The 27,842-nt window shown below is 44.4% G+C and overlaps 1 protein-coding gene across 14 annotated transcripts in view; it reads right to left on the bottom strand.

Moving 5' to 3' along the window:
• The window catches only part of LOC144312493 (uncharacterized), a 245,802-nt gene that overhangs the window by 153,031 nt on the left and 64,929 nt on the right, over window positions 1-27,842 (bottom strand). For 8 of the 14 annotated variants that reach the window (XR_013377984.1, XR_013377980.1, XR_013377985.1 and 5 more), the window contains exons 1-2: window positions 25,173-25,301; window positions 16,213-16,398 (exon numbers count right to left, since the gene is read on the bottom strand). The exons of 3 other annotated variants lie outside the window; for them this stretch is intronic. The gene's annotated coding sequence lies outside the window, so the exon portion shown is untranslated. Of the gene's footprint in view, window positions 1-15,463; window positions 15,674-16,212; window positions 16,399-25,172; window positions 25,302-27,842 lie in introns of those variants that run through there. 3 more of the 14 variants (XR_013377993.1, XR_013377986.1, XR_013377988.1) reach the window with 3 other exon arrangements.

The following is a 27,842-nucleotide window of genomic DNA, read 5'->3' as shown; positions in this document are numbered from 1 at the left end:
AACGTAAAATGGTACAGACACTCTGGATGCAGTTTGGCAATTTAAAAAAATAAATCAAGAAGTGGTGACTACGCAAACAATCACTCTCCTGGACATGTATCCCAAAGAAAATGAAAACCCGAAGAAAACAAAAGCCTGTACATAAATGTCTATGGCAGCTTTATTCATCAGAGCCCCAAACTGGAAACCACTCTATCCCCTCAAAGAGTGATTTGTGAAACTGTGGTATATCCGCAGCACTGACGCTACCCAGCAACAAAAGTGAATGAACCATTGTTACACAAGAACCTGGGTGAGTCTCCAGGGAATGGGGCTGAATTAAAACACAATCCCCAAAGGCTTTATACTGTAGGATTCCACCTGTGTGACAAGCTCAAGACAGCACAGTTACACAAATGGAGGACGATGACTGGTGGCTGCGATGAAAGAGGCGGTTGGCTTGAGAGGCAGTGGGTGTGGCTATCAAAGAACCACAGGGACCGCCCGGGTGGCCCAGTCGGTTGAGCATCTGGTACTTGGTTTTGGCTCAGGTCATGATCTCAGGGTCCCGAGAGTGATCCCTGCATCGTGCTCTGTGCTCAGTGTGGAGTCTGCTTGAGACTCTCTCTCCCTCTCCCTCTTCCCCTCCTGCTCGTTCTCTCCCCCACCCCCAAATAAATCTTTAAAAACCCAACAACTTAAAAGGCTATGTGGCTTTATGATCTTCCCCTATAAATTTTCCTGCTCTCTAGGATTGACAAGGCCCTATGAGACCATGATGATCCCAGGGGCTTGAATGCAGAGGAGGGCGATTTCCCTAATCAAGGGGGTGCAGGATAGACAAACCAACACCTCTCCTCCCTAGTCCCTTTCGCTCATACTCTCCTCCTCACTGGGTGCCGTCAGACCTTTTCGGGTTTGTTTCTTGTACTGTCCATGTGATAGGAAGTCCATGGTGCCACACTGTCATTTGAATTTGCATTTTCCTGATTACTAGTCAAGCTGGCTTTTTTCAAATGTGTATCAGCCATTTGTAGTTCTTTGGCTTGACTAACCTGTTCATCTTTTACCTTCTGTTCTGTCAAGGTCTACTTTTTTTACTGATTGGTAAGAAGCTCGTTGTATATTAGAAAGGTCAATCCTGTGCATATTTGTGTGGCAAATATTTTATTTAAAACAATTAACTTGTTTGCAGTAATTTTTTTGTCTGAATGGTTTAAATTAGAAATAGTCAAATGTGTAGATGTTTATCCTTGCAGCTTCTGACGAATTCTGGGTCTAGATCAAGAAAGCTTTGCCCACCACCAAATTATTAAAATATTTTATAGATTTCTTTTTATTCTTTGTAGATTTTTATTTAGTTCTTTATACATATAATTAAATAACCTTTGAGGTTATTCAAATAGATTAAGAAAATTATTTGGTCTTCAAAAATGGCCTAATCTCATTTATTTTAGAATAGTCCATCATTGTTCACTGATTAAAATGCCATGATTTTCCAAAACCAATATCTCATATATCTAAGTGTCTTCTGTTTTGTCAGTTTATCTTTGTGTTGCTGGGCCAGTACTGTTTACGTCTTGTAGCTCTCAGGGTCATTATAATTTGGACAACAGCTGAACACATCCTGTGTTTAACATCTTCTGGGCGTTTGCTTCTGTTTTTCCACTTCCCTATGCTGTTAAAAGCTCTGTGTCCAAATCCTCCCCATCTTTAACGTGCAAATAAAATGCTGCCTTCCTGAGAAAACAGTTCCAGAGCCCAGGGTCAGTGTAAGGTACAGTTGGGTTGAATCCTTGCTCCCCAAGTGAATTAAGAAAATCATTTTACTTTTTTTGGGGGGGGTGATTTGCTTTTGTTTTGTTTTTATTTTACTTTCATGGAATAGGAAACATAAAAACACCTACATCATACTGGTTGCAAAAGTCAATTGAGCGAATACATTTAAAGTGCTTTGCACAATGCACGGCACATGGTAAGTACTCAACAAATACGGACTCCTCAATATTACCACTACTATTACTCACAGCAGTATTATTTCCTCAGTTATCATTAATCTCTCCATACTTCTGTTCCCATAATACTTAGTGCTTCGATTTGTACACTAATTATATTCTGCTTAAAGGTATTTTGCTTTTTGAAATTGTCTTCCTCTCACAGTAGACTTTAAGCCTTGTCTTTGCCTAAAGACAGATTAAGTTCTTAGCACCTGGCACAGGTCTTAATATAAACAGTAGCTTAATAAATGGTGAAGTAAACTACATTGATCGTATGGTTAGGTAATGACTATTTTATCCATCTTGGGAAAATATGCTTAGCGATTATCATAAATATAATTCATTTCCTCTCGAGGCCACTGTTCTGAGCACAACTCTGTTGTCTAGGTGCCTGATTAAAGCCAGGCTGTAACTGAGGAGGGGTAGGGCAGTGAGAGGAAGGGTTAGGGACATAAACAGAATCAGAATTGTGTTCTCTGAGGGAAGCTCCAACTCTTCATAGAAGAAATGCCTTCCTCAGAGGAAACGGGTGTGAGGGGCAGACAATATCCTTGTTGTCCCCAAACTTTACAACAGAAAGAGGGCATGCTGCCTGCTGAAGAATGGGCTGGGGACTTTGAGAGACAAAACAGGAGCTGGGCTCCATTGTAGGGCAGTCCCAAGGCCGGTCTGATCTCAGGTCACCTCTGAATCCAGGCTCATGAGGCTACAGCTCAATGAAGGAAAGAGATGCAGCAGGAACAGGAGATAAGACCAGGAGGAGGAGGAAAGGAACAGATGGTGATATGGAATGACAGACAGAGGGAGGGCAACAATCGGACCAGGAAGGGGTCAAACCCTGGTATCCTCTTGGCTCAGACTCTTCGCATTAGCCCAGAGTACTCACCCTCTACTCTGCCAAGCTAAGTTGTGGTTATGAGATGACACAAAACAATGCCTGCTGTCTTCCTCAGACTCACATCTGCCTTTTGGGGTGTTCCTTTGATTCCAGCTGCCACCAAAAGCCTAGGCAGAGCAAAAAATAATTGTGTCCCATTTACAACACTGATTGGCTCAAACCAGCATCTTTTCCTTTTCCTTTTCCTTTTTTTTTTTTTTTTTTGTTTTAAATTTCCGCTTGCATTTAGTGAGCAGCAACTTCGACTTGATGTGGTCCTGGGGTCTGGGAGGATTCCAAGCTGATGCAAAAAGCGTTTGGTGGCTCCCAGACTGAGTAGCATGAGGGTGGTGTAATGAGGTATTACAGAAAACTTTAAAAAAACCTAAAAGTTATTTTAAAATATTGATATATTTAATTACTATGTATTTGATAGAAGTTATATGATTATTATAGTCAATAGATAAAGGACAGAATGGAAAGCTACTTACAACCAGGTATGTGATAATGGGTTAATACCTATAATGTGATAAAACTTCTCTCAAATTTACAACAGAAAGACAAATATCCAATAGAAACATAAATAAAAGACAAGAAGGAGAAGGAATGCATGGGTGGCTCAGTTGGTTAAGAGCCTGACTCTTGGTTTCAGCTCATGTCTCGATCTCATGGGTCAAGAGATCAAGTCCTGCATGGGGCTCCCTGCTCAGTGGGGAGTCTGCTTGCCCTCTCTCTCTCTCCCTCTGCCCCTCCCCCCATGCTCACTCTCTTTCTCTCTCTCTAAAATAAATAAATCTTAAAAAAAGAAAAATATGAAGAAGAAATTCACAAAAGAGAAAATGCAAACATCAACAACCATATCAAGTCTATGTGACCACTGTAGGCTTAAAGGAAAGACAGGTTAAAGTAACAACCATTCATCCAGGCTTGAGCAATCACAGGCCAAGTGTGGGGGAAGTTGGCTTCTTTATCAGGAGAAGGTTTGTTTTTTCCTAATATTTTATTTATTTATTCATGAGAGACACAGAGAGAGAGGCAGAGACACAGGCAGAGGGAGAAGCAGGCTCCATGCAGGGAGCTCTGTGTGGGGATTGATCCTGGGACCCCAAGATCACACCCTGAGCCACCCAGGTGTCCCTCTCAGGAGAGCTCTTTTAAAGGCTCTGAGTTTCTGGTCTATTTGCTCCCTGCCTCAGTCAAGATCTGGCCAAGTATGTCCAACCCACTGAGATGAGCAGGGTGGGGGGTGATTAGCCTCCGGGTACTAGATGTAGGTGCTTTGCCCATCCCTCCCCACCACAGCACTGAGGTTCCACCTCACACTCTGTCCCAGCACGTCTGAAGCACAGGCTTGGGAGGGGAGTTGTATTTTTGGAGAAGCCTGGAGGAGGCAGTCAGGGTCATCTTGTAACCCAATATTATCCTCTTTCCCACATCCTAGCTTCCTAGCTTCATCTAATCATCTTAGCCTGGGGACAAGTTTTTCCAACCTTGCAAGGCTGCAGGTTATTTTACTCCCAGGTGTTTTGGATTGCAGGCTTCAGACAGAGTCTCTCATAATTCTTCCTACCTGAGCACTCTCTCTTTCTCCTCAGGCCAGAATCAAACCAGGCACTTCATTTTATTGTAGGGTCTTGTGGTAGCTGATGTCCAGACAGGTCTGGCAATAATCCGTTTCACCAGGTCTTGTCGCCCTTATGTGGGCCTCTACCCTAGAACCTGGGCTGTCCATCTGGTTCTCTCTTAACCTATAGTATGCAGTGCAAATGACGCTTCGAGACTTCCAAGGCTTCATTACAAGCAGCCTTTCAAGTTACACCTGGGCCTCTTTAAATGTTCTGAACATGGCCTCTTGAAAGCCAGAAGTCATGCTTTGAGAAGCAAAAGTCACATGAAGAAATCATATGAAGGCACTCTGGTCAAGAGGCCAGCTGAGCTCTCAGAAAGCAACCAGCATCAATCTTCAGCCCTTGAGTGAGCTGTCTGCATGTGCAACCCACTGAGCCTTCAGATGACCTTCAGACTGCAACTTGACAGAGCCTAAGCAAGAACCACTAGGCTGAGTCCAGACGACCCACAGCACCATGACAGATCATAATAAATATGTGTTTTAAGCCACTGAGCTTTGGAATGGGTTGTACATACACTGGACAACCAGAACAGACCTTATTCTAAAGGATACAAGAGGCCATATTCAATTCAAGTTCCCCGGGGTTATAATCTTGAAAGACAAGAGATCCGAATCACAACAACAAACACATGACAATGCAACCAGTTAATTCATGGCTGCATCACAAGGTATGCTAATCCCACTTCCTGAAATACATGATTTCCCAATCAGGACCCTTTCTAATATAGCAGGTCGGTCAACTCTGTATCAGTGTGAACACTTCTGAGTCCTATTTCCTGGTACCAAAGTCTACATTTGGTCCTTCCAGTTGAGAGGAAGAGAAGACCCATTACAAAATGGCTGATGCAATAGAGAAACTTATTGGTTCACATAACTCAAAAAGGACAGACTCAGACATTTCTGGCTCCGTGAAGGATTTGATACTGGACTCACAAGATAGCCCCTCCGCCTCCTATGGATCCATTTCCTCTTCAATCTCTAGACTGGGCTCCCAGTAGCTTCAGACTTACCTTCATGTCTCCAGCAGTTACAGGTGTCAGGGACTAACCAATGTTATGCCAAGACTTAAATTCTGGCCCCTCCATTTACTAACTGTGTGACCTTCAGCAAGATGAAAGGAAACTTTGGCTTTAATTTCCCTTCTGTAACGTGGGGACAATCATGGCAGCTAGCCCATAGGATTGTTATAAGTATCCAAGGAGCAAATATACATAAAGTACTTAAAACTATGTCCATCATTGATTAAGGCCCTTACAAGTGGTAGCGTTGTTGGTAGTGGTAGGGTTAGTGATGCAGCAGCAGCAGCAGCAGTAGTCTCTCCTACTATCCAAGCACAGCAGAGAAAAGAGAATCTGTGTTCTAGCATTCTTGGAGGTTCCTCGGCTCCCTTTGGGTTTTCTGAAGGCATTAAAGGCCCCACAGGTGAGATACACTGATTGACTCAAGATCCTCAGAGCCACACCTGAAGCCAGGGTGAGGTGAGTCCTGCAAGGGTGGGAAAGAGTTGCTCCGCCAGGAAGGGAAAAGAAGGTGATGGATTCCAGAGAGGCAACAGACATCCCCTAGTAAGAGAGACTGGTACTCGGGGCCCACTGCCATATTGCTGAGCCCACCTAGGGAATGCCTCATTATCTTCCCCCAAAGGCCATTCATGAAAAGGCTGAGCTCAATTGATCTGATTTGGCACAAGAGATTCTTCTGAGCATCTCATTGTGTGTTGATTGTGCTCTTGGCAGAGATGGGACACGGATGGAGCAGCAGGGGAGCCTGTCGCTCCACTTTCCTGCTTTCCTCTTACCCAGTCCTCCCCATATACCTGAACTTGGCCATGCCCCTGTAGACTGCAGGAGGGGACCCTGCCTTCTGAGGTTTCCGTTGGGACCACGCATATCCCCCGTGTAGATCCTTCCTCCTGCGGTGTGAAAGGAGAAGGTCTAAGTCCTAAATTTTCCAAGTGCCAGACTTCAGGTCTTTCCAACTCCAGAATCCATTCTGCTAGTGAGTCCAGGTGGATTTGTATTTTTCAGAGCAAAACTGGTTCAAGCAATCTGTAGCACATAAATCCCCTCCCTACGGTGTAAGGAGAAAACACCACACTACAAATGATACATGTTGTTTCTTGGTCTCAATAAAACATTTGTCTCTCTTGTACGTAATTAATTGTTAATTGAAAGTATGATGAATTATAGTTGCCTATAATTAATTTAGTCAGAGTCTTTGGTGAAATATGACTCTGAGCCTTTCTCCAGACTATTTTTGTTTCAGGAAAGCAGAAGCAGAATTGGATTCTGTGTGAATCCTTCTGTGGCCTGCTGTGTTCCAAACGTGACAGATTGGCCGGGTGGGTTGGGTGGGGGGCAAGGCATGATGGTAGCCTGAGAAAAGGATGGCCTCACTGGAGACGGCATCTGGTGTTTGGCTTATCCATCTCTCCTGCACAGGGGTGAGTGGCTCCTCAATTCCAAGGGATGAAGTCACCCACTTGGCCAAGCAGGTAGGCCCTGGGAGGGAGCAGGGAACTCACCTCAAGCCAAAGTCAGAAGTCCTCAGCTGGGTCATCTTGGGGCTAGAGAAAGAGGTGTCCCGTGAGCGCCGGTGCAATCTGATCTTGTCTGTATATCATGTTGGGACAAGAAGGTAGTTTGATCCAGAGTGTGGGTGACTGAAGGGGCTCCACCCTGGTCCGGAGGTGCAGAGGGCAGAGCAAATGCCCCTGATGACAAATGCCCCCAATGGCTGGGACTGACCCCTGAGGGCCTTTGGAGGGATAATGGCTTGGTGTTCCCAGAACATCCTGGCCAGACAGCTGTTTCCCTCTGCCAGGACTCCCTCGGGTGACAAGGGGTGCACCACCTCCCCCAGCAGCCTGCTTCACCCTCAGAATGTCCACACGGGGAGCAGGGCCAAGGAGCAGGGAGGAAATGGACTATTTTTCACCACAGCTTATCAATAGCAGTGTAATTAAAATGTCCTTTGATTTTCTAAGCTATCAATATCTTTTGTTCCTCCCCATGTCGCCTGCATGTTGATTAGGTCCTTGATTTTTGGAGTTTCTTGTATGATTGGTTCCATTATCCATCCATTGTCACGCACGTCCGTCTCTATCTGAGGCCCTTTCCAGGCCTTGTGTCCATCCCCTCATCAACACAGTTTCTCCCCACTCACAGCCAGCACTCTTGCCTCTACTTCCCCATCCTCTCCTCCTCTGCCTCTACTTCCCCATTCTCTCCTCCTCTGCCTCTACTTCTCCATCCTCTCCTCCTCTGCCTCTACTTCCTCATTCTCTCTTCTTCTGCCTCTACTTCCCCATCCTCTCCTCTTCTGCCCTCACCTCACTTCCCCTGCTCATGCGCTCTGTCCCCCTTCCCTCTTGTCATCCTCAGCCCCCTTCCTCCAGCTCTATTCCAGTAGCCCCTCCCCATCTCATAGCCTATCCCCCCTCCTCTCCCCTCCCCATCCCTCTTCTCCTCTTCCTTATCCTCACATCTGCTTTCTATAGAAAACTCACCCCCGAGGGGCCCCGCGAGGAGCCGGGCTGAGGCCGGGGCGAGTGTCCCCAGGACAGGAGAGCCCCGTCCCGGAGGAGCAGGAGCTGCACCGACCTTCCCGGGGGAAAGGGGCTCGTGGGGAGGTGGAGCAGGACCCAGGAGGGCGAGGATCTCCTCGGGCTCCCTGGGACAGTAACAGAGCAACTGCGCGCCCAGGAGAGTGCGCCGAGCTCCCTAAGGGCTGCAGCGCGCGGCGGGACCCGGAGCAGCTCGGAGGGGCTCGGGCGGCAGCTCCGCGGAGGGGGTTGCGCGGCCCGGGACCGCGAATCCACCAGCGCAGGCTCCGGAGCACAGGGCGCCGGGACACAGCCCAGGATCCCGCCTCCCCCGGGACAGGCAGAGGCCGGGAGGGCCCAGGACAGCGAGGACGCTCCTGCCCCAGCTGAGCAGATCAGCGGCCCCGCCCCGGAGCCTCCAGGCCCTGCAGACGGAGAGCTCAGAGTTCCTGCCGGAGCTGAATCCAGGTTTCCAGAGCTGACCCCGCCACTGGGGCTGTTCCTCCTGCGGCCTCACGGGGTAAACAACCCCCACTGAGCCCTGCACCAGGCAGGGGCACAGCAGCTCCCCCAACTGCTAACACCTGAAAATCAGCACAACCGGCCCCTCCCCCAGAACACCAGCTAGACGGACAACTTCCAGGAGAAGCCAAGGGACTTAAAGTACACAGAATCAGAAGATACTCCCCGGTGGTTCTTTTTTGTTTTGTTTTGTTTTGTTTTGTTTTGTTTTTGTTTTGTTTTGTTTTGTTTTTGTTTTGTTTTGCTTTTTGATTTGTTTCCTTCCCCCACCCCCTTTTTTTCTCCTTTCTTTTTCTTTCTCTTTTTCTTCTTTTTTTTTTCCGTTTTTTTTCTCTTTTTCTTCCCTTTTTTTTTCTTCTCTTTCTCTTTTCTTTCCTTCTTTCTCTCCTCTCTTTTTCTCTTTTTCCCAATACAATTTGCTTTTGGCCACTCTGCACTGAGCAAAATGACTAGAAGGAAAACCTCACCTCAAAAGAAAGAATCAGAAACAGTCCTCTCTCCCACAGAGTTACAAAATCTGGATTACAATTCGATGTCAGAAAGCCAATTCAGAAGCACTATTATACAGCTACTGGTGGCTCTAGAAAAAAGTATAAAGGACTCAAGAGACTTCATGACTGCAGAATTTAGAGCTAATCAGGCAGAAATTAAAAATCAATTGAATGAGATGCAATCCAAACTAGAAGTCCTAACGACGAGGGTTAACGAGGTGGAAGAACGAGTGAGTGACATAGAAGACAAGTTGATAGCAAAGAGGGAAACTGAGGAAAAAAGAGACAAACAATTAAAAGACCATGAAGATAGATTAAGGGAAATAAACGACAGCCTGAGGAAGAAAAACCTACGTTTAATTGGGGTTCCCGAGGGCGCCGAAAGGGACAGAGGGCCAGAATATGTATTTGAACAAATTCTAGCTGAAAACTTTCCTAATCTGGGAAGGGAAACAGGCATTCAGATCCAGGAAATAGAGAGATCCCCCCCTAAAATCAATAAAAACCGTTCAACACCTCGACATTTAATTGTGAAGCTTGCAAATTCCAAAGATAAGGAGAAGATCCTTAAAGCAGCAAGAGACAAGAAATCCCTGACTTTTATGGGGAGGAGTATTAGGGTAACAGCAGACCTCTCCACAGAGACCTGGCAGGCCAGAAAGGGCTGGCAGGATATATTCAGGGTCCTAAAGGAGAAGAACATGCAACCAAGAATACTTTATCCAGCAAGGCTCTCATTCAAAATGGAAGGAGAGATAAAGAGCTTCCAAGACAGGCAGCAACTAAAAGAATATGTGACCTCCAAACCAGCTCTGCAAGAAATTTTAAGGGGGACTCTTAAAATTCCCCTTTAAGAAGAAGTTCAGTGGAATAGTCCACAAAAACAAAGACTGAATAGATATCATGATGACACTAAACTCATATCTCTCAATAGTAACTCTGAATGTGAACGGGCTTAATGACCCCATCAAAAGGCGCAGGGTTTCAGACTGGATAAAAAAGCAGGACCCATCTATTTGCTGTCTACAAGAGACTCATTTTAGACAGAAGGACACCTACAGCCTGAAAATAAAAGGTTGGAGAACCATTTACCATTCGAATGGTCCTCAAAAGAAAGCAGGGGTAGCCATCCTTATATCAGATAAACTAAAATTTACCCCAAAGACTGTAGTGAGAGATGAAGAGGGACACTATATCATACTTAAAGGATCTATTCAACAAGAGGACTTAACAATCCTCAATATATATGCTCCGAATGTGGGAGCTGCCAAATATATAAATCAATTATTAACCAAAGTGAAGAAATACTTAGATAATAATACACTTATACTTGGTGACTTCAATCTAGCTCTTTCTATACTCGATAGGCCTTCTAAGCAAAACATCTCCAAAGAAACGAGAGCTTTAAATGATACACTGGACCAGATGGATTTCACAGATATCTACAGAACTTTACATCCAAACTCAACTGAATACACATTCTTCTCAAGCGCACATGGAACTTTCTCCAGAATAGACCACATATTGGGTCACAAATCGGGTCTGAACCGATACCAAAAGATTGGGATTGTCCCCTGCATATTCTCAGACCATAATGCCTTGAAATTAGAACTAAATCACAACAAGAAGTTTGGAAGGACCTCAAACACGTGGAGGTTAAGGACCATCCTGCTAAAAGATAAAAGGGTCAACCAGGAAATTAAGGAAGAATTAAAAAGATTCATGGAAACTAATGAGAATGAAGATACAACCGTTCAAAATCTTTGGGATGCAGCAAAAGCAGTCCTAAGGGGGAAATACATCGCAATACAAGCATCCATTCAAAAACAGGAAAGAACTCAAATACAAAAGCTCACCTTACACATAAAGGAGCTAGAGAAAAAACAGCAAATAGATCCTACACCCAAGAGAAGAAGGGAGTTAATAAAGATTCGAGCAGAACTCAACGAAATCGAGACCAGAAGAACTGTGGAACAGATCAACAAAACCAGGAGTTGGTTCTTTGAAAGAATTAACAAGATAGATAAACCATTAGCCAGCCTTATTAAAAAGAAGAGAGAGAAGACTCAAATTAATAAAATCATGAATGAGAAAGGAGAGATCACTACCAACACCAAGGAAATACAAACGATTTTAAAAACATATTATGAACAGCTATACGCCAATAAATTAGGCAATCTGGAAGAAATGGACGCATTCCTGGAAAGCCACAAACTACCAAAACTGGAACAGGAAGAAATAGAAAACCTGAACAGACCAATAACCAGGGAGGAAATTGAAGCAGTCATCAAAAACCTCCCAAGACACAAGAGTCCAGGGCCAGATGGCTTCCCAGGGGAATTTTATCAAACGTTTAAAGAAGAAACCATACCTATTCTCCTAAAGCTGTTTGGAAAGATAGAAAGAGATGGAGTACTTCCAAATTCGTTCTATGAAGCCAGCATCACCTTAATTCCAAAGCCAGACAAAGACCCCGCCAAAAAGGAGAATTACAGACCAATATCCCTGATGAACATGGATGCAAAAATTCTCAACAAGATACTGGCCAATAGGATCCAACAGTACATTAAGAAAATTATTCACCATGACCAAGTAGGATTTATCCCTGGGACACAAGGCTGGTTCAACACCCGTAAAACAATCAATGTGATTCATCATATCAGCAAGAGAAAAACCAAGAACCATATGATCCTCTCATTGGATGCAGAGAAAGCATTTGACAAAATACAGCATCCATTCCTGATCAAAACTCTTCAGAGTGTAGGGATAGAGGGAACATTCCTCGACATCTTAAAAGCCATCTATGAAAAGCCCGCAGCAAATATCATTCTCAATGGGGAAGCACTAGGAGCCTTTCCCCTAAGATCAGGAACAAGACAGGGATGTCCACTCTCACCACTGCTGTTCAACATAGTACTGGAAGTCCTAGCCTCAGCAATCAGACAACAAAAAGACATTAAAGGCATTCAAATTGGCAAAGAAGAAGTCAAACTCTCCCTCTTCGCCGATGACATGATACTCTACATAGAAAACCCAAAAGTCTCCACCCCAAGATTGCTAGAACTCATACAGCAATTCGGTAGCGTGGCAGGATACAAAATCAATGCCCAGAAGTCAGTGGCATTTCTATACACTAACAATGAGACTGAAGAAAGAGAAATTAAGGAGTCAATCCCATTTACAATTGCACCCAAAAGCATAAGATACCTAGGAATAAACCTCACCAAAGATGTAAAGGATCTATACCCTCAAAACTATAGAACACTTCTGAAAGAAATTGAGGAAGACACAAAGAGATGGAAAAATATTCCATGCTCATGGATTGGCAGAATTAATATTGTGAAAATGTCAATGTTACCCAGGGCAATATACACGTTTAATGCAATCCCTATCAAAATACCATGGACTTTCTTCAGAGAGTTAGAACAAATTATTTTAAGATTTGTGTGGAATCAGAAAAGACCCCGAATAGCCAGGGGAATTTTAAAAAAGAAAACCATATCTGGGGGCATCACAATGCCAGATTTCAGGTTGTACTACAAAGCTGTGGTCATCAAGACAATGTGGTACTGGCACAAAAACAGACATATAGATCAGTGGAACAGAATAGAGAATCCAGAAGTGGACCCTGAACTTTATGGGCAACTAATATTCGATAAAGGAGGAAAGACTATCCATTGGAAGAAAGACAGTCTTTTCAATAAATGGTGCTGGGAAAATTGTACATCCACATGCAGAAGAATGAAACTAGACCACTCTCTTTCACCATACACAAAGATAAACTCAAAATGGATGAAAGATCTAAATGTGAGACAAGATTCCATCAAAATCCTAGAGAAGAACACAGGCAACACCCTTTTTGAACTCGGCCATAGTAACTTTTTGCAAGATACATCCACGAAGGCAAAAGAAACAAAAGCAAAAATGAACTACTGGGACTTCATCAAGATAAGAAGCTTTTGCACAGCAAAGGATACAGTCAACAAAACTCAAAGACAACCTACAGAATGGGAGAAGATATTTGCAAATGACATATCAGATAAAGGGCTAGTTTCCAAGATCTATAAAGAACTTATTAAACTCAACACCAAAGAAACAAACAATCCAATCATGAAATGGGCAAAAGACATGAAGAGAAATCTCACAGAGGAAGACATAGACATGGCCAACATGCATATGAGAAAATGCTCTGCATCACTTGCCATCAGGGAAATACAAATGAAAACTACAATGAGATACCACCTCACACCAGTGAGAATGGGGAAAATTAACAAGGCAGGAAACAACAAATGTTGGAGAGGATGCGGAGAAAAGGGAACCCTCTTACACTGTTGGTGGGACTGTGAACTGGTGCAGCCACTCTGGAAAACTGTGTGGAGGTTCCTCAAACAGTTAAAAATAGACCTGCCCTACGACCCAGCAATTGCACTGTTGGGGATTTACCCCAAAGATACAAATGCAATGAAACGCCGGGACACCTGCACCCCGATGTTTATAGCAGCAATGGCCACGATAGCCAAACTGTGGAAGGAGCCTCGGTGTCCAACGAAAGATGAATGGATAAAGAAGATGTGGTTTATGTATACAATGGAATATTACTCAGCTATTAGAAATGACAAATACCCACCATTTGCTTCAACGTGGATGGAACTGGAGGGTATTATGCTGAGTGAAGTAAGTCAGTCGGAGAAGGACAAACATTATATGTTCCCATTCATTTGGGGAATATAAATAATAGTGAAAGGGAAAATAAGGGAAGGGAGAAGAAATGTGTGGGAAATATCAGAAAGGGAGACAGAACATAAAGACTCCTAACTCTGGGAAACGAACTAGGGGTGGTAGAAGGGGAGGAGGGCGGGGGGTGGGAGTGAATGGGTGACGGGCACTGGGTGTTATTCTGTATGTTAGTAAATTGAACACCAATAAAAAAAAAAACCCAAAAAAAAACCCCAAAAAAAGAAAAAAAAAAGAAAACTCACCCCCCATCCAATTCCATCATATCCCTGCACCTGAAGTGATTTGACTCCTTCTCTGTCTACATAGAGACAGATACTCCACACTCCTGTTCCACCCAGAATTTTCTCTGCCTCAATGTCTAAAACTTGGGAACTGATTCTTGCCCTTTCATCAGGGCACCATGTAAGGAAACAAGTAGCATCTTTATGTCTGGGGATGGGGGAAAGCCTGAATGATCCCTGCCCTCTGGGGCCCATCTTTCCAGCGGACTCCTGGGACGTTCAGAAGCCAGAGAAGGATGCATATGTCATCCTTCGGCATCATTACAGTCCTCAGAACAGCCCTGGATGATGAAGAACGAAGTAGAGGATCCATATTGGTGGAGAGTAACACTGAGGATCCTTTGTCTTATCTTATTTTGAAGAGAAATGCACTCTGTGCCTTTACTATCTTCCTAAGCAGAGAACCATTCCAAACATCAATAATCACAGTTCACATAAAGCACAAAAATTCTATTTCCACCAGGCAAATGTCAGACGTGAAAGGGAGAGTACGAGTGAGAAAAAAATGAGGCAGGCAGCTTGAAATAAGGAGAAATGATAAACAGCCTTGAAGACTTCTGGCTGAAAATGATGGCTGAGAGCAGCTTCGTGTGCAGCGTCCTCCAACCTCTCACTGAAATAGAGATCAGAACTCGGGGAAGACGTGGAAACACAACACGGTAAACAAAGCCATGTGGACCAGTGCTAGGCCGAAGAGAATGGTCTCTAATGTTGCTGGAGATAAAGTGGACCTGGGAAGATCCTAAGGTGCTCATCAAAGGAAAACCCCACTTTCATGTTAGAAAAGAGAGGCCACCTTCAAAACCCTAGGAAGGAAATGAGCACCTTCTCTACTGTTTGTTGTTCCATTCAGAGACCTGAGTGCAACCGGAAAACTGGGAAACAAACCAAGTCTTTCCACAGAAAATGGTGCTCTGTAAAGTAGGCTGAGCACAGATCCAATTTCCCTTCACCCCGCCAGGTGTTTTTAACACAGAGGTAAAAAATGCAAATTTGCAAGAAAACATTGAAGGAAACTGTAGCTACAAGACAGTGACGTTGCCAGTGTAATCTGGGAAACGTGGTACCCAAAGTGTTGTAAATAAAAATTAGGATTCAAAAGACACTATAATCAAAGCCTGCTGAAATCCTCGGCCTCATTGCCTCACCGTGCAAGGGACTGGGGGTGTGAGAAAGAAAGGGATCCCGGCGGTAGGAAAAGGAAATAGCTTGTAAAAATATTGACATAATCGCCCCAACCTCATTCCAGCTGTTGATGGAAGATGAGGATTTAGCGCCCCCCTCGACAACCCCGTGCAACCCACTCAGCCAGCTAGTGGACCCTTCTGTTCTAACCAAGCTGGCCGCCATGAGATGTCATGTGAAAAATACTCAGAGGATAATGAATTATATGGAAATGCTTTAATTCTCAGGCTTCGCTCCCACCTATCTCTTGTCAGCCTCTGCTCCTGGGAAGGTAACACTTGTCGGTTATGATATCCATCCCTGCAGCATGAGTGTCCCTCTGGCAGACCCTCTCCTATTCCTGGCATAGTGGAATGTGGGGGATTCGGCTCTGACTCGCGCCAGCTATGATGTGGGCTTTGGGGAACCGAGGGGCGTGGAACTGTACAACCTAGTAATGAGAAGAAGCATGAGAATAGCCATGCCCCACCGGCCCAGGCCCGCAGCTGAGGCCCCCGTTAGCTCAGAGTCAGTGCATGACTGCTCTGGCCTTAACCCCAACAGAAGTCGTGCCAAATTCTGTATGCAGTGAGGAAGAAGGGTTAAAATGGCCTGAAAATCAACAAGACTGTTGTAATATAAGGGCCATTATTTTTTAAAGGGCCTCACTGTTGAGATCCTGATTAAGTTCTATAACCCTGTCCCAGCAGCAGCCCTGAGGGAGATTGTACACGAGGAGCAATGATCATGTTAGCAAGTCATGAGACAGAAACCAAGCTCTCCCCGAGTCTAGGGGTAGGTGTCAGCTCCACAGCCAGGACAAGACCAGACGGCACCCGTGCAGAAATCATGTGGCACGCAGCAGGGATGAAGGGCCTAAGATCCTGCAGAAACCGAATGGCTCTTAAGGAGAATGACTTTCCACCAGGAAGCTGGACAGGATCCTTGAGAGGAAAAGAGCAGGGAACTTATGGAATGCTCCTTACTTACCACAGTATTTAGCGTTGGCCTAAGTCTTCATACTTCCTCCCCAAATGGCCAAATGGTAGACCCACAGGAGTGAATTGCAGTGACTTTCTTCTGCAAACTCATGAGAGGAGCTCCAGTGCCCAGGCTCCTTGGAAGCAGGAATCCGTTTTGATCTTTTGGTCCAGAATCACAAAACCCCATCTCTGTCTGGTTGGATAGGTAAGAAAGTAGGGATGCAGGGATGTAGAAGGGGCCCACCTCGGGAGAGCTGTGCTTGGAACCCCAGCCTCAGTCGCCTCTGCTGCTCTATCCCTGTGCTTGAGAGCCTCCTATTTCAATGCCTGGTCACAGGAGTTCTATAACTGTCACCGGTGTCATGGAGGATAATCTGAGGTAATGGCTCTCAATCCCCATTGAATATTAGAATCACCTGGAGAGCCGTAAAAAAAAAAAAAAAAAAAAAAAATCTCCAAACCAACTAAATCAGAATCTCTGTGGTAGGGACCCAGGTATCGTATTCCCATAAAGCTCCTAATGTGCAGCTGCTAGCTTTGAGGCACACTCTCCCGGGGCTCACCTCTCCTGCTCCACCTCCTCTGGGCCTCTCGCCTGTGCCATACTAATCTTTCTTAAGGCCACTCTTATCTAACAAAATGTCCATAAGAAGAAGCTTTTGCATTTGGGGTTCTAAGTGCTAGTTAACCTGCAGTCCCATCTTACTATCTCATTATTACTTCGCGATAACTGTCCCACATTACTGTTCCATGTTATTTTTCTAGGTTAACGCAGTCCATTCTATAATTCTATGCCATTATGAACTTAGCCAAAAAGTGGAGTCTGAATGAAAGATACACACACACATATACACACACACTGCATAGCCGTTCACTCTATTTTGCTCAATTTTCTTGGGAGAACAACTGAACCAAGAGTTACTAGTAAAATGTGGAAGTAAAGAAAGTTGGGCAATCTGAGAAAATTGGAGATATGACAAAATTAATTAGGAATGTGTAGGTTGCAATTTACCAATCTGTCAAAAATTCCTTAAAGAATGATTTAAACTGTAGTTAATGGGATCTATAACTACATACTAGAAAGCTTGTTTTTTTTTTTTTTTTCTTTTAAATGCCTTAATCTGTTGAGTGCTACAGTCTCCCTTGCAGTGTTTTTTCCCCTCAGGAACATTCAAATCACTTATAGGGAAAAACCAATAAATCTCAGATTTATTTCAGTTTGCTCTCCCTACGCGTCCAGGTCTGTCGGGAGATGTGCTCGGCAGCATCATGACCCCTGAAGCCATCCACATCCTAATCCCTGGACCCTGTGAATATGTCCCCTTAAATGGCAGAGGGACTTTGTAGTTGTGATTAAGGTAAAAACCTTGAGATGGGGAGATTACCTCGGATTATCCAGGCGGGCCAAATCTCAAGTCGTGAGCACTTGAAAGTGGAAGAGGAGGGAGAAAGAAGGGGGAGTCAGACAGTTGCAATGTGAGAGGGACGTGATGCATTCTGAGACAGAGGAACTGGGCCACAAGCCCAAGAAGGCAGTGGCTTCTAGAGGCTGAGAATGGTCTGCCATTTCCAGCCAGCAGGAACCAGGGCCTGGATCCCACAAGAGCAAAGCACATACTTAATTCTGCCAACAACCTGGATAAGAAAGAAAATGGATCCTTCCCTGGCGCCTCCAGAAACTAACTCCTTCCTGTCAACACCTCTACTCCAGCCCAGTGAGAACTGTGTTAGGCTTCCAACCTGCAGAACTGTAAGACGCTAACTGTTTGTGTTGTATGAGCAGCTAAATTTGGGGCAGTGTTACAACAGCAGTAGAAAACTACCACAAAAGGAAGCGCGAGGGTGGTTTGCAGTTGGGCAGAAGCACCAACTGGAATGTCACCAAAGTTGACATTGAATCTGATAAATTAACTTTTTAGATTTACAACTTATACTACATTTCCTTCTCCCACCTTCTCCATTTCTTACCTTTGAGGATGTAGAATGTTTTTATTGGTTACAAAAAAATACATTTCTTAAACTCTTACCAAAGCCAGGTCGAAGAAGTTATCATCAACTAACACTGCTGATTGGGTGATAAAACATCCCAATCTCTACCTTCAGCCTTATTCCTGTTCCCTGAAACATACTAATAAGGGCAAATGGGCAGGTCTGTGCCTGCACAGTGGCCCAGTCACTTAGGAGAGAGAGTCTGTGCCTATATACCTGGGGAACTGCACACGGTATCCCTCAGAGGTTGGAGTCAATATCATTAAAGCACGCCCTTGAAACTGAAGGAAGAGGAAAAGACCAATATTTGTTTTTTTTTTAAGACTTTATTTTTATTTATTCATGAGAAACACAGAGAGAGGGGCAGAGACACAGGCAGAGGGAGAAACAGGATCCCTGTGGGGAGGCCGATGTGGGACTGGATCCTGGGACCCCGGTGTCACGCCCTGACCCAAAGGCAGAGACGGTCAACCAGTGAGCCACCTGGGTGCCCCCAATATTTATTTATTGATTACCACACTTGTTCTACAAAGGTACAGGTACTATGCTAAGTATCTTACGTACATCATCCTATTTAATTTTGTAGTAATAAGAAAAAAAAACAGGAGTGTTGTGTCCATTCTGCTACAAAGCAACTGAGGCTCAGGAAGATCCAGTAACTTTCCAAAAGTCACACGTAAGATTTGTATCTTTCCAAAGTGGTCGAGGGGAAACTAATTTTGCCTTAGACTAACATCAAATCTTCTCCCTTGTTGATGCAAAGATAGTGCTATGTTTGTTGTAATAGTTACTGTTTGGGTTATTAATTTCCCTTTCTCACCAGCGCTTGGTTGTGGTAGTAATGACATCAGAAGATGAGCCCTCGAGGGGTTGGAAGGGACTTCCACTAACACCAGACTGTGAGGACGCGGAACCAAGACTGGAGTCCTGGCATCAGGATAAAACTTATAGTTAGCAGTTTGGCTGATTGCTGAAGGTCATTCTAGGGACACTGGCCCAAGACTTTTAAAGTTGGATCAAGCTGTACCCAACACCTTTTCCAGGTTTTAACATATTTCTGTTTAGAAGAAGAAAACTTGATGTTTTTTTTTTCCTTTAAGTGCTTGATTGCCATAGGTCAGGTGCCATGCTCAGTATGGAATAAGGAGGAATTTTTGTTTTGTTATGTGTCAAATAAGTTAGGAATATGGGATTACAGGGAATCTGGGTCTATCACAGCAGGTTGTTTGGTGGAGATGGCCTTTGGGGGGTGGATTACGATGCTACCATTGTAATGTACCCCCTGAAGGGTAGCCAGAAACCTCTATTCTGAATTTATGGACACAAACACCGAACTGGGGTATAATGTTACCTGCCTGGGCAGACAACCAGCCACTGGCATCCCTTCAAGTTTACCACTACCGCTAAGTGAACACTACTCTACCCTGACACCTACACCACAGTAGGCCATGGAGGAGGCTAGGTACCTTACATCTATTATTCTTCATTCTCACAGTAATCTCATTAGGGAGCCAATGTCCCCATTTTCCAGAAGAAGAAACTGAAATTAAGAAAGGAAAGGTTTGTTCCCAAAGTCAACAAACCAACGAATGCCAAGGCAGAGTTCTGATCCTAGTCAGTCTGAGCCAAGACCACATAGTCTCCAGTCTTCCACAAGACCAGGCCCCTGTGAATCTGACCAGTGGGAACTTCTCTCCCTGCCCCTCTCAGCTGTGGCAGTGCTGACAGATCCAACAGCTTTTGCCTACATATGCCCTCTGCCTTCGGGACCCCCGCCAAGATTCAGCCATCATGTGAAGTCTTGTTTGAAATTATCAGGGAGTCACGATGTCCTACATCTCCCCTTCCACCAGATGGAAAAAAAAAAAAAAGAAAGTTATGTCCTTGAAATTTCTACAGGGAGCTATGGAGAGAAAAGCAAAAGGACCAACCCATTAGGTGATTATAGCAGTCATTGTGTCAACCAAGCTTAATTGATGGAAGCGACAGACTGAGTTGATGCAAACTTTAACACCGTAATCTCACCCTTCCCAGGATGTGCTGCAGGTGTTTGCCTTCTTTGAATACAAGGGAGATGTTATATGACTGCATAAAACATGCAGCATTCTGTTCCCAGAACCCAGAGTTCTCTCTGCCAAATACTAAGATCCTGCTAATTGATACACTGTGGTTTTTGGCCAGCCAGTGTCTTATTTCCATAATGTCAGTTGGTGGTTTAGTACATTTTATTTTTTTATGGTTTGCTTGCACTGTTCTCTCTGGGTATAGAGCCAATTCATCCACCAGAGCGTTCAGTGTGAATTGTTGGCCACTGAGCAGTGGTACCGCAGCCTCTGTGTAGATTTCAGATGGAGAGAGGCCAATTATTTTGTGGTATTAATTTGCATTATATTTTCCTTTACCGTTTCAAAAGAGAGAGAGAGAGAGAGGCAATCTATAGGAATACGTCTGCTTTGAACCTGTGAGAAAACTCCTAAGCAACAATCCTTTAGCAGAAGAACGGGGGAGGGAGCTGCATTGTGGGTAAGAGAATGGAGTACTCTAGAAAGTCAGGTGGCTCAGTGTTCAAGTACCAGTGAGGCTAATAGGTTATGTTGGACTCCAGAAAATTGGGAGATTCTTGGGGTAGATGCATTTGTTCATCCTAATATGATATCTCTTAGCAATATTTCTATTTCTAGAAGTTCATTGTCCATGGACAGGCACAAAGTGAACCTATGTTTAGTCACTGTGCGTTGATGATCTTGCAGGTCTGGGGATTATTCTTCACATTTCCCAGATAAGATACCCAAGTCGTTCCTTTCTGAAGGACACAGGGTAACCAAACACCGGAACCATTGCCCCTGCTGAGTTAACATGTATAAAATGTTATCCTGAGTATGACAAGATTGAGGGAATTCATGGAAGTTCCAGTCCTCTCAAAAATTAGCGTCTATCACCAAGGCAATCAACACGATGATCTAAGCTCTGGGTGTACAAATGCATCTATATTATCAACATGATTCAGCAGGAAAAGCCATAGCCAATGAAATTGCCACTTTTGGTTTAAATTGAGCATAATTTGCAGTGTGTTCAGTTTTTTGTATGATAACCTTGGCTTGTCCTAACAGTTTAGAAAATAAATCTTCATTATACTTTCTGAAGATCAGACACCCATCTGTCAGTTCATTACAGTGGTTGTAGAGAAAACATTTGGAAGGGACGATTTAACAAAATGTAATTCTTGGCTAGAGGGAACTCCCCAACTGCAGAGAAACAGAATGCATTGCATCTTGGAAAACACAGACGTTGGAAGGAACTCAGAACATTGCTAGAAAGGAAAGCAACCTGGAAAAGCCTTCTTACACTCAGAATAGCACTGCTAAGTCAGTATATACTGAAGAAGAGTGGACAGCTGCCAAACACAGAGGGACAATGGCTAGAGATGTAGGCAGGACATTCAGAGATGTGTTGACAGTGATTCTCAATTCGTATGTGGCAGCTGAAAAAGAATAAATTATGCTGGGTATTGGAAAATAACAGCCGGAGTTGGAGGGAGAATGGAGGGTCTGTCTTTTCCCAGAACTGAAATTGTTGAAGGCAGGCAGGGACCTTGGCTCGGGGTCTCCTGTACTCAGAATGAGAAGAAATCATTCTAGTAGACATATACGGCTTTTGCCACTGCCCTCCCCCTCGCAGTACTATTCTCTCTCTAAAGAGCACCCAGTATTTTCTTGCATAAAGTCACCCTTACCCTGGAGTTTGAATATATATATTGGGTTGTTCTGATCTCACATCAGGTCCAAGGAGGGCATGGCATCCGTATAACTATGATCTCAAAGTCAGAGGTGGAGGAGTTTGTAAACCATCGTCAGGCATGATCATGGAAAGACCCTGAGTAAATGACTAGAAACTCCCTAGATTCTGTGAAAGGAAAGAGGAGACTCCTCGAGTGCTGGGATAGCAGGAATTCGAGGTCTTGATATGATGTTTGGATCACTGCTTGCCGAGTAACAGAATTCTTGCCCTGCATCACAGTAGAAGTTTCTTCTGGGACTGAAGTGACTGGGTGAGTAAAAGGCACGTGGTCCTCTGACTAGTGAACATCTCCTCCATCGGGGTTGCTAAGACTTCGGGCCTGTCTGTGAAGAACATGGAACCTAAAAAAAAAAAAAAAAAAAGAACATGGAACCTCACCCACACACTCACACCTGTTCTTATCTGTATGTGTGATTTTTGTCCTGCTCACTCCATGCTTTGGAGGTAAAGCAAAGTCTACTTGAACTGAGCCCGAGTTGACATTTCTGCCAGTCCTTGAACCCAAGCCAAAGGTTGTGGTTAACCCTCGCACACTCTGACCATGACATGTTAGAACCGATCAGAGCTGACCTGTGTCTGCATGTACATGGGCATCAGTGACAGCAATCTGGCCAACCTTGAGGCCATCCACAACTTTGTGGAAATCTTAAATGAGTATCTCCACAATGTCACCTTCTACGAAGTTCACACAGTCCTGGATGAGATGTCCCCAGCTGGCGAGATCTGAGAGACCAGCCAGATGTAGGTGGTGACACAGTCGCTCAGGCTGCCATCTCTCCATTGAGGGCAGGAGACTCCCTCCTGGACCCTAGCCTGCCCCAGACTCCCCTGCTTCCTTCTTTCTAGGCCTGGGGCCAACCCCCAGAAGCCCCCTCCCTCAGCTGCCCAGGAGGCAAGAATCCAGCTGAATACAGGCCACAAGGCAGGAGACTGCACCAAACCACCCCTGGACTAACCGGCTGTGGGTGGAGACCACCTTGTGTGTACCGAGCAACCAGACCATTGTCATGTGATGCTGTCCACGGAGCCTTGAGAAAATCTGATGTCCTCACCAAAAAAAAAAAAGAAAAAAAAAAAAGAGGAAGAAGAAGAAGAGTAGTTTTGGATGTTGAGTGAAGTAAGTGAAAGAGAAAGAAAGATCCATATTTCCATCATTCTTGTAGCTGTATCATGACCACACTAAAACTCCTGGGAGGAATCCTGCTGCCATATTATGAGATCCTGCCAAAGAATGAAAAATAAAGAAAAGCAGAATGGAGATGGTAGGAGATCAGACCCTGATGACAATGTTTGATCCTTTGCCTAAACTTAGCCATTTGAAGGCTCTTCACTTAAATTAAAATTTACCTTTTGCTTAAGTTAGTTTGGGTTCATATTCTTTTAATTTTCAACCAAAAAAAAATCCTAATTTATTGTGATATGTGGACGGTATCTTGGAGGATTTTCTTGAAGATCCCAGGGATTAAAATTTCCAACAGCATCAGTTAGGTCCCTTCTGTTTCTCATCTCTAAAACCATCCCTCAGCCATTCTGCGACGCTAGAGCTGGGAGTCTAAAAACTACACTTCCCAGGATCCCTTGCCTACTATCTTCCTCGTAGCTTTGGCTAAGGGGAGGCAGTGGTAGGAGATTATAAGGGAGTTGGAGGGAAGAAGAGAGTCTTCCCGCTTTCGCCACTTTCAGTGGTGCCATTAGCAGCTGTGCCGCTCCCTCTTGGTGGCTGGAACGGGGTGCCCCACCGGAAGTCTGCGATCCCCTGAGCAGCTCAAGTACCAGTGTTGCAGGGACCCCTCTCCAAGCTCCTAGGACAGTTGTGGTGTCCTCACTATTTCTCTCTTGTGTCCCTAGGCCTAGACTTGTGAGATGAAGGTATGCTTCTCTATTAAACCACCAGGTATTATTAGTGGGGGAGCATGGGGTCCAGTATTACCGTGGTGACAGATAATGGTTACAACCTCATAACCAATTTAAGCCTCCTTTGTAAAATCTGGGTTTTTTTCCTTTCAGACACTGACTAATACACCAACTACCTCTGCCAAAGTAAGGGACACAAGGAATAACTTAACAGGGAAGCCATGTTATAGGTACATGGTTCTCCAGGGGAGAGGCCAGCTCCGGTCCTTGTGACTAGTCCCCAACTGCTTCTGTCTTCATGACTAGTCCCCAGCTTGGTAATTCCCCGGGGTTACTACCCCTAACTGAGCCCTCCCCAACATGGTTGCCTCTGAGTGAAGGCATGCTTAGTCATAGTTAAGCATTTATTTACTCCACCCCTACTCCCAGTGAATGGAAATACTTTGCTTTCCTTATTCTCCCAAACGTAGAATAAGGAATTGTGCAGAGTACGGCTGGTGATGTTGAGCGAATTCCAACTGAACCTGCTATTCTAGTCGTTCACTGTGGCACACCAACCTACTGTAAACTCAGCGGGATAAGACCATGAACTTTTTACTCTGCTCTCGAGTCTGCGGGTGAGGTCTTCGGATGAGGAAAAACAGTCTCGGCTCCATAATGTCTGGGGCCCTGCTGGGAAGACTTGAAAGGGTGGGATTGATTGAAACATCCAGGATGGTATCATCTGAAGACTTCTTCACTCATAGGTCTGGAAGGTTGGCTCAAACAGAGCACCTACCTGTGACCTTTCCATCATAGCCGCCTAAGAGTAGCTGAAGTCATTACATGGTGGCTTAGGGCCACAAGAGTGAATGATCTAGAAAATGAAGCAGGAGCTTCATGGCCATCGTGACCTAGCCTCAGAAGTCACTCAGAAGGTCTTCTATCATAGCTTCTTGGTTGAAGCATTCGGAAGCCCACCCAGATTCAAGGCAGGGGACGTAAACCCATTGCCATGGGAAGACTCTCAAAGAATAAGCAGTATTATTCTTAAAACCGCCCGTCTTAAAACCACCCACCATTCTCTTGGGAAACAGTATGCAAATAAATGTATCCCTTCTTTCTTAAATGTCATTTTTTGTTGCACCATCAGTATTGTGCAGACTTTGCACTAGCTGTGGCTCCAGAGGGCACTAGGATAACCTAAGAAGGATAAAGAACTGTTTGCTTCCCAAACTCTTGGGTAGTTTCATTGATCATGCAGGACCCTCTGTAAATACAGCTGCAGGCAGTGGGACATTTCAACCCTAGATGTAAAACACCATTTTTACAAATGATGATACTTACGGTGCATTTCCACATTGCATCCTCTTTTAAAATATCTTCCAAGTTTAACGCCTCACATCCTCCAAATGATGCACATCCCACAATACAGAGCAGGGTCATCAGTAGACAAGGTGGGTGGAGGGAGCCAAGACAAGCAAGCCTTACCATTGGTTAAGAGACATTGGTCCTAGGGAGTCTTGTGACATCATAATAACCTACCAGGAACCACTGATAACCTGCAGAAGTCACCCATTAGTTCTAGAAAAAAATCCACAGGCAGATTTCCTATGCATCTGGAGATTCCTGCTGAAGGCATCACTCAGATTTGGATATGGCCTTCACAATGTCCAGCAGCCACACATTAGAGATTTTGATAAAAGAGTAAACTTATATGAACCCCACACATTAAATAAAGGGATGGGAAGGAATCCCAGCACTATCTAGCTCTGTTTGCATCACAAATGGACCCTCTAAGTGTGCTCTAAAATAAGAGGCTGTGGATTATCGCCATATGGCACCACCAATAGATAACAAACTGTGGGCTGTTCAAAGCCTGTCCACAGGGACAATGGGGTGAGCATAAAGGCCAACGCAGTTTGGAATATCTGCTGACTTCAGACTTGTTCTTATTAAAGACTCCTCCTAATGCCATTACTGATCCCAAGCCTAATTAAATATCCTCTCTTTAAGCCCTTCTGACATGTCCTTTATGGAATTTTGATTATCTTTTGATCTTCCTTTTACTTCTAAAATCTGGTTATTCTCCAATCACAGTCATGACCACTGCCTAAATATTCTGATCAAAATTCAAGCTTCCCCAAGGTTTTGTAGCATATATGCAATTACGAGTTGATCACAAGCTACCAAAAATTTCAAGAGCACAATTAAAAGCTTTATCTGAGCCTGCTGCCCCCCAGCCTCCTGATCTGTTGCAATGAATGCCCTTAATCTTGCTCTTTTCTTCACACCTTCCCTTCCTCTCCCTTCTCAGATCCCCTCTGGACCATGTCTGGAGGAGGCTAGACAGCACCAGAACTGGATGGAGAACAGCTGGAGTCCAACATATCTCAGCCAGAAATGCTCAGGAAGCATTTGGAGGTGGGTTGGCAGAGCCAGACATGGCGGAGAAGGAAAAAAAAAATAAAAACTAAAACAGAAGAGCTCTGTTCTAGGATAATGTTTTGTTTATCATGTTTTTCCTCCAAGGAGTGCAAATACCTTGCCCAAAAGAACATACTGCCATTCCTGATAAATTGCCAGAAATACTCTTTGCAAGACTCAGAAAGCAAGGTCTCTATTTGTTTCTACGGAAACCTCAGCTTGACATGAGGTACCTCATACTAGAGCAATCCACAGACGCTAACAAGACCTGACTCATGAATTAGGAGAGAGTGGGGGAAAAAGAGAAAGTCTTGTTAGAACTACAAAGAGAAAAAAGAAATATAACTCTTTGTTCCTAGGCCCTAAAAAGGCACATTGCCTGGCACATGGCAAGTACGGAGTTCCAGGTCATGGACTGAATAATCTCTCTTCCTCACCTTCGTACTAACACATCCATCATGTCTGCGGAAGCACTCACCCCTCCCTAGAATCCTGTCACCTCCCTCCATCCTTCCCCAGAGAGACACCCCACCCCCCTGACACCGTGAAGGACACTCCTACCTCCAATAGAACACCTACCAGGAAGCAAGAGGCTTGGTGAATCCTTTCTTTCTTTCTTTCTTTCTTTCTTTCTTTCTTTCTTTCTTTCTTTATTTATTTATTTATTTTTAATAAATTTATTTTTTATTGGTGTTCAATTTACCAACATACAGAATAACACCCAGTGCTGATCCCGTCAAGTGCCCCCCTCAGTGCCCGTCACCCACTCACCCCCATCTCCCACCCTCCTCCCCTTCCACCACCCCTAGTTCGTTTCCCAGAGTTAGGAGTCTTTATGTTCTGTCTCCCTTTCTGATATTTCCCACACATTTCTTCTCCCTTCCCTTATATTCCCTTTCACTATTATTTATATTCCCCAAATGAATGAGAACATACACTGTTTGTCCATCTCCGATTGACTTACTTCACTCAGTATAATACCCTCCAGTTCCATCCACGTCGAAGCAAATGGTGGGTATTTGTCATTTCTAATGGCTGAGGAATATTCCATTGTGTGCATAGACCACATCTTCTTTATCCATTCATCTTTCGATGGACACCGAGGCTCCTTCCACGGTTTGGCTATTGTGGCCATTGCTGCTAGAAACATCGGGGTGCAGGTGTCCCGGCGTTTCATTGCATCTGAATCTTTGGGGTAAATCCCCAACAGTGCAATTGCTGGGTCGTAGGGCAGGTCTATTTTTAACTCTTTGAGGAACCTCCACACAGTTTTCCAGAGTGGCTGCACCAGTTCACATTCCCACCAACAGGTAAGAGGGTTCCCTTTTCTCCGCATCCTCTCCAACATTTGTGGTTTCCTGCCTTGTTAATGTTCCCCATTCTCACTGGTGTGAGGTGGTATCTCATTGTGGTTTTGATTTGTATTTCCCTGATGGCAAGTGATGCAGAGCATGTTCTCATGTGCATGTTGGCCATATCTATGTCTTCCTCTGTGAGATTTCTGTTCATGTCTTTTGCCCATTTCATGATTGGATTATTTGTTTCTTTGGTGTTGAGTTTAAAAAGTTCTTTTAGATCTTGGAAACTAGC

The sequence above is a fragment of the Canis aureus genome, chromosome 4 (assembly GCF_053574225.1).
Source record: "Canis aureus isolate CA01 chromosome 4, VMU_Caureus_v.1.0, whole genome shotgun sequence".
Taxonomy (NCBI): Eukaryota; Metazoa; Chordata; class Mammalia; order Carnivora; family Canidae; genus Canis; species Canis aureus.
Note: the sequence above shows the minus strand (reverse complement) of the source record. Positions and strands in the feature narration are given on the sequence as shown.